Source organism: Octopus sinensis, linkage group LG5 (genome assembly GCF_006345805.1).
Source record: "Octopus sinensis linkage group LG5, ASM634580v1, whole genome shotgun sequence".
Classification (NCBI taxonomy): Eukaryota; Metazoa; Mollusca; class Cephalopoda; order Octopoda; family Octopodidae; genus Octopus; species Octopus sinensis.
The window spans coordinates 36489578-36502077 of NC_043001.1; the positions used below are offsets into that span (position 1 = coordinate 36489578).

General features: G+C 36.0%; 1 long non-coding RNA gene across 1 annotated transcript in view; it reads left to right on the forward strand.

Moving 5' to 3' along the window:
* LOC118763494 overlaps nucleotides 1-12500 on the forward strand; it is a 24367-nt gene that overhangs the window by 1935 nt on the left and 9932 nt on the right. Inside the window, exon 2 of the long non-coding RNA XR_004999253.1 lies at nucleotides 8470-8477. This is a non-coding gene — a long non-coding RNA (uncharacterized LOC118763494). The remainder of the gene's footprint in view (nucleotides 1-8469; nucleotides 8478-12500) is intronic.

A 12500-nucleotide genomic window follows, 5' to 3' on the forward strand; every position in this document is an offset into this window, starting at 1 on the left:
TTGCAAATATTCAAACTCCAACCCACACATGAAAGCGATAGTCGTTCAATATTATCTGACAAATATGTCTTAAGTGCCAGCCAGCCTATCGAAGTGTTTAGCTCGTTAGAATTCACATTACTTTGTCAAATGTATTGCTTATTTATATACACCATTTTGAATTAATTATGCATTATCTTGATTCGGTTGGATTTTAATGATGTGACTGTTATTTTTAGAATGTCGGCTTGGTGTGAGAGGCCTGATCTGACCCATTTTTGAGAATAAAATGGGTGGAATATTTTTGCTGGATATAGACGGTTTAGATACTAGAGTGTATTTTTTACCTTTGATTATCATGTAAAGCGTCAGCATTTTCGGTGACAGAAGTAGGGATTTTAACTCCAGATACCCAAAGACAGAACAGTCGACCAGTCCGACTGTTCATCTAACAATTTCATCAATCTATCACCCTGTTTGTTCTTTATTTATTGACCCTGGTGTCATTTGAAATGAGAGCACGATGAGTGGAAACAAACACCACAAAATATTCTATTAATCCTACGAATTTAGCATTTGTTCTATTGTTTTATAACGGAGCATTATCTATATGAAATTATTACATGCTTAAACCTCCACCAATGTAAATCTATATCTATACAATATTCCCGGTAACAATATCTCATATCAATTACTTTATATATAATCACATAATATATAAAAGTCACGCGCAGCCATATCTTTCAATAGGCCTTTTTCATGTTAATAGAACGACGTGACCAAAATTACGTCCATGGTTCATCAAGTGGATATGATTGATCTGACACCTACATCAGGAATCAGGGTAGATAAATCAAATCGATTTTCAGAAGTATTGCTACCTTCAGTTCAACACACTCATTACCATAACTTCAGACTTATCTCAGATTATCTCCTGATTGGTTTTCGTTTGTAATTGCTACGATATTTTCGAGTCTACTGGAAAGACGAATGTGAGCATAATGCAGATTTTATTCTTATAGTTAAACTTCTTAGGTTAAAAGGTAATCCTTATTTTGGATATACATCCACAGCAGAACCGAGGCAAGCAAGATTAACATGCTCGTTCTTGTAGCTGCATTTCGAGAAAAGACGAATGGATGCCCATATGTTGAGTATGTGAATGTACACGTGAATAGAAGCGAATGCAAAATACTAGGAAAAAAACCTGATTCTCACGCAGAGAACAGTAAATATAAAACTTCGGATATAAAGTTCAAAAGTAACAAAATCTAAAGAAACTCGATGTAGTTTTTGCGAGTAAGAATTATACAATGAAATCAGAAGCTGAAACCTCAGAGATGTCTCTCATACCCCAACCCACTGGATGTCAATTTATCTAAATTTATGAGCTACAAAACCATAATACAGAAAAGGGTCTTAGATCTCGTCAACAAAATCACCATTGTAAACTGAACTAATAGTTTTTAATGTTTCAAATAATTTAAGCGACAGAATCTTACAATACGGTAACAAATACTTCAATACAAGATAAATCACTAGACAGAAGTAAAGAATCCGAAAGAACGAAAGATTTATTTGACCAGCTAGAATCAGCAACTAAATTTTCAATATTACTATATTTTTGGAAATTGAATAGAATGGTAGAGGTTCTGAGTGACTTAATCATCCGTCTGCTTAATCAGGTTTGGCCTGAGGCAACAACAACAGAAACATCAAAACAAAGAAACCACAAACAGAGTTTTGAACATGAAAGAAATGCACCCTATATGTAGGAGAGACGAATATCTATTTTTCTTCATAAAACTCATAAAACTTACAACAAGCATGCCTTATATCCAATCATAGACCAGCACTAATCACGTTGGAAAATAAATTAAACAGCAAAGAAGCCAAAAGTAACAGAGTAAATAAACATATACATTTTTTCTTCTTTAAATTCTTAAGCAGGAAAAGTAATTCTCAAAAATTAAATGATTTTTAAAAATAAACTGTTCTCGTTGAAGCCTGAAGGCCGACAGAAAAGTATTCAAAATTCAATATTAGTAGCAGCAATATTTCTAGATACATCGTGCAACATTTCATGTATATAAATGCATATAAACACACACACACACACACACACACACACACACACACACACACACACACACACACACACACACACACACACACGCACACGCACGCACACGCACGTAGACATTTCACGATTCCAGATGATTTGAAGTAATAAGATTATTTATTTTATTCAACTGACTGGTTTTAATATGTCTAAAAAAATTCTAACGAAAATGATTATTATAGATACGAAATTAGAATGTTTAACTAGCTGCTGAATCTAACGTTGAATTTCAAGTCTTTCGATCAACCTTCGGGCCTCATCTAGCACAGATGATTTTGTAAATCACTCCGTTTTCAAAAAGTAAATTTAATGACGAAAACTGTTAAATAAGATAACATCAAATTTTACTAATCTAAAATATCATTTAAAAAACGTCATCGACCAAAGACAACATGTCTGCAAACCGGTGAATAACCTTGTTGTGGCTGATATATTTTATAAATTCTGATGCAAGTATGTGATTTGTAAACTTTATAACACTTGATATAAGCCATTTAATTATCAAATTTTCTAGCAAGCTAACAATGGATCTACATCTAAATTCATTGTCAGGGATTCACTATATAAAACAGTACCAGACACAGGATAAGTATCTTACGAAAAATCCTCATAGAATAACTCGTGGGTTGGCCGTAACATTTATATTAATTGAGAAATGGCTGTAAGATTCTAACACCTGTGACCACGGTCAGTCTATTGACTCCTTCATGAAGAAGCTTCAAATCAGAAGCGAAAAGAATTCACGTCAGAGGATAGAGAAACTCTAAAAGATAATTCCATTAGTGATTATTATGAAAAAAAATCTGAATAAAACTACCAAAAGAATAATTTAAACCTGAAAATGAAAAGGAAGCCAATATAGGTCTTGAAATATTTTCCTAACAAGATAAAAAGTATCATCTACAAAATGTAAAATATTCTTCAAATACAAAGCCATGGAAACTGGAAAGTTTTATGACAGCTAATCTGAAAGGATTAAAAAATTTTTCTCATTTCCAAGGCTGATATAAAATATTATATTCCTCTAACATTTGGGAAAAATTAGTTTCAAATTTAAATACATAAAATAGCATACTTTTAGTGTGATTTTTGTAGGTAAGGCCAGAATAATCTTCTCTTTGAGTTATTTATCAAATATTTAAACCGGCTTCATTTTACTTAATTACCTGTTACCTTGTTTTAGTCATTGGATATTGCAAGCATACTGAGGTGCCGCCTAAGTAATCGACCTAAGAAATGATTTTTTTCTTTTTTTAAGTCTGGCACATATTCGATTGACCTGTATTGTCGAGCCGCTATGTTACGGGGATGTAAACAAACCAATAGCAGTTGTCAAGCCGTAGGACGGACAAACATAAATGCGAAGACACACACATACATATGTACATACACACACACGCATATATATATATATATATATATATATATATATATATATAATATATATATATATATATAATATATATATATATATATATGATGCGCTTCTATGCAGTTTCCGTCAACTAAATTCCCTCACAACTCATTTGTCGGCCCGAGGCTTTAAAAGAAGGCATTTGCCGAAGGCACCGTGTAGTGGAACTGGACTCCAAACCACGTAATTGTAAAGCAAGCTTCTTAAACACACGACCATCAATAATACACTTCACACAATGCATTGCATCAACTGTTTACAATAAACTTGACTGGAGAGTTAAGTTTCTACCAAGACGGAACACATTGCCAATGGCTAACTTTAACAAGAAACTTGTACCAACAGAAAAGTTAAAGATGACACTAGCATTTGAAATAGCTGACTACAAGGAGATACACGGATACGTGTGTATATGTGTGTTTATATGGTTTGTATGAGTGTATGTATGCATATGAATGCGCGAGTGTGGCTTTATCTTTAAATGTTTACACACTTCTTGATCAATTGTCACTGAATCGTTTATTTATTGGTGGCCATCGTTAGCTAGATTATACAGGCCATTTCTTGATTTTAGAAGATTATAAAGTGCCCCACTATTGAATTTTTAATACAAATAATACCAAAATTTCCAGACTAATCTCAGGCATTTTTATTTTTTACTTGGTTCCAAAGAACGCACCAGAAATATTTCAAAAATGGCCCTTAATGAAATTTAAATTTAAATGAAGAATTTCATTTGAAAGACATGTTTGAATCGTAAGACAGATTTAACGAGAAGAATGATGAAGAGGTTGAGTGGAAGAAAGTAAAAAATTACCGAGACTGAATAAGGAAGAAAGGAAGAGAAAAAGAAAGCTTGTGTGTGTGTGTGTGTGTGTGTGTGTGTGTGTGTTTATTTGTTTCTGTGTGTATGAGAGTGTAACCGAATGAGAAAACGAGCGACTGAAAGATGTGAAATAGTTTTTGATATGACGTTTTTAAAAAATATAAAACTAAAAAGAAGACAAAAAATATTAAAAGAAGCAATGGAAGAAGTTAAGAAACGATTAAATTTGTATTAGGTCTAATCATGATATTTTGTTAAGGATTAAAATAGTTTGGAACTATCTGGACATTTTTCGTTTTATTTTGTTGATGTTTCAAAAAATTATATTCGATCTACAAATAAAATAAGATAAATTTTCAAATATTAAGAACAAAATCTAGATTGTTGTAGAGGAAAGAAATTCCATCATGTCATCTATGAAATTTGGATATTCCCAGTGGAAGTTGGACGGTTAAACTTTCATCCAATTCTTCCATATTTTTTCCTTTTTCTTTTCAAATTTTGAAAGATATGACGGCTACTGTGGAGGGTAGGGGGCTTTGCGATGTCGTCTTGTTATTTCTGTTATTTAAGAGAACAAATCTTTGGTGACACAAAAGCTTCCTTTGCAGAAATCAGAATTCGGCGATAATTTTATTACTATCCTTCTCATCAGTACGTTAAAATGGAATTGGAAAATCAAGCGAAAGACAAAAAGAGCAAAAGATGGAAAGAAAAAAAAAACACTCATACAAAAAATATACAAAAATGAAATGAGAAAGCCAAGGAAAGGGGGCAAGGTATGAAGAATCCACTGTCACTTACAGCAACAATAAGATGAACAATGATTGCAAATATGAAGTTAAATTATATAAAAGATTCGAACAAGGCTTAAATTAAATTTTAAAAGTTTCAACTAATGGGACAGCATTTGGCGAAGAGATTAAATATAGGGTTAAACTAAAATCTCATATCGCTTTTTGCTTTATAGCGATTATTTCATTTTAAATTTGATTTTCTGGTCGAAAAAGCCATCTATTACACTATGTTACAAAATGTTAAGCCCCCCTCTCCTCTTCCACTCCAACTTCCAAAGCTTTCTGTATTCTCTGCTCTTCTTTTACTCTCCCATAGTTACATTCTAATCCATTTCTCTTCCCTTCTATTTCTTATCTGTATCTATTTCACTGCTTTCTCTTTCTCTAGCACTTCCACTCCCACACACACATTTTATAAGCCGATGTTACTGTATGCGTGTTTGTATACACACATACACACACATGCACACAGACACAGACACAGACACACACACACACACACACGTATATACATATATACATATATGTGCGTGTATGTCTGTGTTTGCTTGTATGAATGCGTTGATTAGTGTGTCTGCTATGTATGTGTGTGTAGGGACTATGTGTGTGGGTACGTGTGCGTGTAAGCTGGTGCGTGGGTGTAGGCTGGTGGCATTATATACACACACACACACACTCATATATATATATATATATATATATATATATATATATATATATACACTCACGCACACACACACACACACACATGCATATATATGTATATAATTAATAATATCAAGGTAAGAAAAATTTTAGAATTTTTTACTACTAGTGGCCTAGCGTGTAAAAAAATTAGTCAATAGACTATATATTATTCATATAAATACAGTGTACACTGTATTTATATATGTATATATATATATATTATCTGTAAATGTAATATGTATCAATTATTCGGTAGCCATGATAGAACTCCGATGATAAAATTTGCAGCTAAATTCCTCTATTTTCATAACATCGAGATCTCTTTCATTCTTTTGTTGCCTACCATATTTATCAATATATATATATATATATATATATATGCATACATACATACAGGGATGGTGAAAAGTATGTAAGCATTAAACATTTGTAATAAAATCCATATTTCTTTTTAAAATTTATTGAAATAAATGATACATGTTCCTTATTACATGGGAAAATGAAAGTAAATCTTCATATTTCAACGTAAGTCTCGTTGGTGTCAACCAGTTTCCTCAAACGGCCAGGGATGGAATGAATAACATTCTGAAAGACGTCGTCTGGGATATCATTGCAAACCTCCTGAATCCGTGTCTGCAAGTCCTCCAGTGTGCGAGTTTGTCTTGTACACCTCTTTTATGTAACCCCACAGGTAAAAATCACATAGAGTGAGACTCTGGACTTCTTGCAGTTCTGGACTTCTGAATCTCTGCAGTCGCAGTCTTCAGGTTTTAGTTCCTGCATGTAATGGGATTCCCATGGACGAAAATTCAATTCGTTATGCAACACCGTTCGTATTGTATATCTTGTTAGTCCACTTTCACGTGGTGCTTGATGTGTTGATTTTTGCGGATTGCGATTAAACATTTCCTGCACTGTTGCCACGTTCTCCGCTGATCGGGATGTGGTTGGACGACCACTTCTTGCATCGGTCACAGAGCCCGTGGTCATCAGCTTTCCATGACAACTTTTTATTGTCACATGACGTAGTGTTGCATGCTTAACGTTCCATGCAGGCCACCATCTCTGAACCAAAATAATGGAATTCCACACTTCATAGCGTGCTGCTGTCTCAGCTCGCACCTAAATAGCCAAGCGACTGGCCATCTGAAAAATAAAAAATAAGAAATAAGATAAGAAAATAAAATATCCTCATTAGAGTTGTCTGTTTAAAAAATGTTTTCGTCATGACTTCTTTGATATTTAAAATTTTATAAGCAACTTCTGATGACTGGTTATTTCCACCCACCTTGTATATATATATATATATATATATATTACCGTTATTGTTTTTACGTTTTTGTATTCTTATTGGTGTCACGTATTCTGTATTTTTTTTGTGTACTTCGATCGTTTTCCGTCCTTTCGTTGTATACATTCGAAGCTTTGGGCTGGCCAATCGAGCAATCTCAAGATTAATCAGCCGAATTGCTAAGATGATCTGGTTCTTGACTGATGACTGAGGGCTTCGAATGTCCGTCCTGTGGTTCTTGTGTCGTCTCTGTGGTGTTTCATGTTCTTGTCCATGTCTGTATTTAATTTTACTTTTTACCTATATAATCGGCGGCTACGTATCCACATTGTCCTTATACGATAAGTATATTTTTTTCTCAAGCTTTGATACGACTCTTAATCTGTCTCTTTTTCTCTCTCTCTCCCTCCTCCCTTATTCCACTTCCGTTCTTTCCCTCTCCATCCGTCCCCCCCCCTTTCTACGTTTCTCTATCTCCCTCACCTCCAGCCCCCTCGATCTGTCTCTTCTTCTCCTCCCTCGTCCACCTTCTCTCCCTTTTCATCATCTGTCCCTTTCTCCTGTCTTTTGTTCTCACGTGACAGCTAGCCGCTGTTGAGCGCTCTTTTCGTTTTCAGCAGCCTCAGAAGCAACACGGATTTGTTCGTCTCCCCGTGGCCTTTAGGCACAACTTCACAAGCCAGCCCCTACTCAAATCGTCTCGTCCTGTCGAAGACCCTTGTCCTACGTCCTGGTTTTGTTTTGTTGTTTATTTTTTATTTTAACCGTTATTGTTTTTACGTTTTTGTATTCTTATTGGTGTCACGTATTCTGTATTTTTGTTGTGTACTTCGAATCGTTTTCCGTCCTTTCGTTGTATACATTCGAAGCTTTGGGCTGGCCATATCGGAGCAATCTCAAGATTAATCAGCCGAAATTGCTAAGATGATCTGGGTCTTGACTGATGACTGAGGGCTTCGAATGTCCCGTCCTGTGGTTCTTGTGTCGTCTCTGTGGTGTTTCATGTTCTTGTCCATGTCTGTATTTAATTTTACTGTTTACCTATATATATATATATATATATAATATATATTATATCTATGGTTAATAATCCACACGGGAAAACAGAAAAAACAACAAACACGTGGAACAATTAAAGTATTATTATTAGGCGCTCAGGAAAAAGGGAAGAGGAGGGTATGACTTTCGAGCGGAGCTCTTCGTCGGAAAACATAAGAGAAGGAAGAAAGAAAGATCCCGAGGTGGGCGAACGGAGGGAAACAATCGCGACTGGTTTTTACGAAGTAAACATGCTGAAAGGCCGGAAGTTTTGGATAACAGGGGTTGGTTTTTAAAGACAAAAGAGCGGAGAAGGAAGGTTGGTAACACTCGATGAATAGGAAGAATAATGTGTATGTATGTGTGAGTGTGTACGTGGGCGTGTGTGTATGTGTGTGTGAGGCGAGATAAAAAAATATATGTATATGTTAGTGCGTGCGTCTGTATGTAAGTGTGTGTACGTAGGGCGAAAAGTAGTTGACATAGCAGTCGCAAGTGAGTGGTCAGTGGTAAAAGGAGGAAGGAGGGAATGGGTGGAGGCGTATGTAACGTGCCAGCGTGTGTGTTGAGTGGTAGTGTGTGTGTGTCCGGTGTGCGTAGTTGTATGTATGGCAAGTAAATTTGAAGTGTGTGTAAGTGTAATGTATATATACATGCAAATGTGTGTGTGTGAGTGCGTGGGAGTGGGTGTATGTATGTGTGTGCGTGTGTGTACAAAAGGTGGAGGTATTAAGGAAACAAACTGCAACTGAGGGAAAGATGGAAAAGTGCTCCCGCGGTGACAGGCGTAAGAGAAGCCCAATATATATATATACTATGATAAATCTCAGAGCGAGTTATAAACAGTAGCGGTAACACATCGGGACGTATATTTGCCATTTGAATATGGCTAACCCCTAAGGGTGGATGCTACTGTAGTTTGTAGCCCCAGGAAGGCACCTCCTCCAGCTGGCTATAGACACACTTTCTGTGCCCTATCAGTATTTGTGAAGGGGAGTCATCCTTCCGTCTTCAACTTATGATACACACGGACTCGAGTTTCATATACCTTTGTGACTTCCCTTCACAAATACTGATAGGACACAGAAAGTGTGTCTATAGCCAGCTGGAGAGGTGTCTTCCTGGGGCTACAAACTACAGTAGCAGCCACCCTTATGGGTTAGCCATATTCAAATGGCAAATATACGCCACGATGTGTTACCGCTACTGTTTATAACTCGCTCTGAGATTTATCATTGATTTCACTTTTTCAATATCAGTGTCAATCGATACTGGAAAAAGTATATGTATTTGTGAGGGAAACTGACTTCTCGTCGACAACTATGATTGTCACACGCCGATGATAGGTCAATACCTTGAAACTCGAGTCCGTGTGTATCATAAGTTGAAGACGGGAAGGATGACTTCCCTTCACAAATACTGATAGGGCACAGAAAGTGTGTCTATAGCCAACTGGAGGAGGTGTCTTCCTGGGGCTACAAACTACAGTAGCATCCACCCTTAGGGGTTAGCCATATTCAAATGGCAAATATACGTCACGATTATATATATACTATTCTTTTACTTAGCTGATGTCATATGAGCCGCATATCTTTTGTATCTTTTCGGAGAGGCCTTTCACATAGGGTAGACAAACTGTGGACTGTTTATCGGTTTCATCCTCTCTTATCTTCATAATTGGAGTAGATAGTATGTTTTGGGGGTAGTTGTTGCTTAATAGATTATTATTGAGCTTGATCATTTATTCATGGTGTGTATCAGGATCACTACTTATATTCATTGCCCGATGTTTTAGGCACTGAGCAATTCCTCTCTTTACACTGTATTGATGGTGTGAGTTGGAGTTAAGGTATCGTCCAGTGAAGGTCGGCTTGCAGTATACGGATGACCTGAATCCATTCTTGGTGCGTGTTATTAATACGTCCAGGAATGCTAGCTCATTGCCTTTTTCCTTTTCCATTGTGAAATGTATGGATGTCTTTATTGAGTTCACATGATCTAACAGCACTTGGACATCTTCCTGGTGAGGCCAGAGAATAAAGATGTCATCAACATATCGCAGCCATGGGGTTGGTTTTAGTAGCGTTCATCCTAAAGCCAAATTCTCAACGTATGCCATGTATACATTGGCTATTATCGGTGATAATGGCGAGCCCATAGTTAAACCTTCTTCTTGTCGATATATATCAGTGTCTATACTGAAATAGGTAGTTTCTACACAGAAGGTCAACATTTCCATCAAGTTTTTATTGGTATACTAGTGCGTCCAAACAAGATGAGGACAAATATCGTCAAATGTAAATAATGTAAATAATGTAAATAATTTTCACGTAGAATGTTGTAATTTTTTCCCATAGCGAAGTTCGATAAGCTGATAAAATTGTTTTATAGTTTACGGTTAGCAGCTGGGGCTGTAGTGTATGCGAATAAAAACCCAAAATTAAGGAATGGTGTAGATAAAATCCAGGTTACATATGTTTCTTGACTAGCAGAACCACGAGGTAGTAATTACCGGAACGAGGGATAATCCGCTAGCTACTCGTTAGGTCAAAGATACCGTAATCAAAAGAAGCTTAAATTGTCGTCATGGGAACCCATGTTAATTTGCAGGAGATTCGAGTGTGTGTGACTGTTAATATATAAGTGTGTGTGTGTGTGTGTGTGGTGTGTGTGTGTGTGTGTGTGTGTGTGTGTGTGTAAAGGTATCTTTTATGTTTTACTTGTCTGCGACTGCAGCTATCTTGGGACATCGCTTTGAAGAAATTTTAGTTGATTGAATCGACGTCAGAACATTTTTTTCAAGCCTGGTTCTTATTCTATAGTTATCTTTGCCCAACCGCTAAGTTACGGGGACGTGGGGGACACACACACATAAGATATATTCACAAACACACGCATAAATATATTCACACATACACATACATACATACACACATACACATATGTATATATATATGCATACATACGTGAGTGCGTGTGTGTGTGAAAATAAATAAATAAATAAATATATGTATGTATATATGTAATTATGTATGTTTTTACGTTTGTGAATAATGTGAATATATGTTTTTGTATCACTTAAAGTTTATACACTGCTGACAGCCACGCTATTTCGGTTTTAGTCTATTTCGGTATAGACGTTCTGCTCAATATGCTTCGGAGGGACTCGAAGTATCGCCCCTGCTGTAGCTAGCAATAATTCCAGATGCATTTCATCAATATGAACAAATATAGGGTATAATATATTCCAAATAATAAAATACAGTGATACGTGAGTATTATTATTAATAACTATATTAAAATATATATTAATCTACGAACGCATACAACTCTATTACACTAAATATCATATTAGTTCCAAATTTTATTTCAAGGCCAACAATTTCAGGGAGAGCGTAAGTCGATTACGTCGACCCCAGTGCTCAAGTGGTACTTATTTTATCGACCCCAAAAAGATGAAAGTAAAGTTGACCTCGGTGGAATTTGAATTCAGAACGTAAAGACGGACGAAATGCCGCTTAGCATTTTGCCCAGCGCGGTATCGATTCTGCCTTAACAATAATTACCATATTAATTGATAATTTGTAATGTTATCCTCATTAGGTATGGATTATTGGTTATTCCGACTGTTTGCACTTATGGACAGAGTCCACAGGTCAGAGGCTAATCTAGTTGGACTAAATCAATCTTCACCCCACCACGTTATTTTATGTGCATTAGTTCCAAAAAATATTTTCTGATACCTTCTCCTTGTTTCTGGCAAATGGAACATATGCAGAATTCGACACACCAGGGCTGAAACAAAACAAACGGCACCTTACTGTAAGACACAATGTTCATCAAGTTTCCATAAAAGTAGCCAAAATTCCACTGAATGCAACTCCAGTTCCATAATAATCAAAATATGATGAGGAAAAACACCTTAATTCTTTATTTCTACAATGACTGTCCGCTTGCTGTTTTAGTGCAGAAAAAAGACTGCATTAAAATTCCTTAACAGCGATAATTTGTAGTTTCAAATTTTGGCAGCAAGCCGAAAATTTCAGGAGAGGGATTAAGTCGATTACATCGACCCTACTTTTCAACTGGTACTTATTTTATCTTCCGAAAAGATGATAAAGTGGACCCCGGGGAAATTAAAGTGCAGAACGAAGACGAAATGCTGCTAAGCATTTTGTCCGGCGTGCCAACGACTCTCCCTGCTCGCCGCCTAAGATTCATAGGAAAATATCAAAAATAAGTGAAATTTGTAATCATGAAATTGGGCTCCATAATTTGGGAGAATCTCTTTATGTTGATAAAGACTTTCATATGTAAGGCTGAAGTTGTCCATAATTTGATAGTAC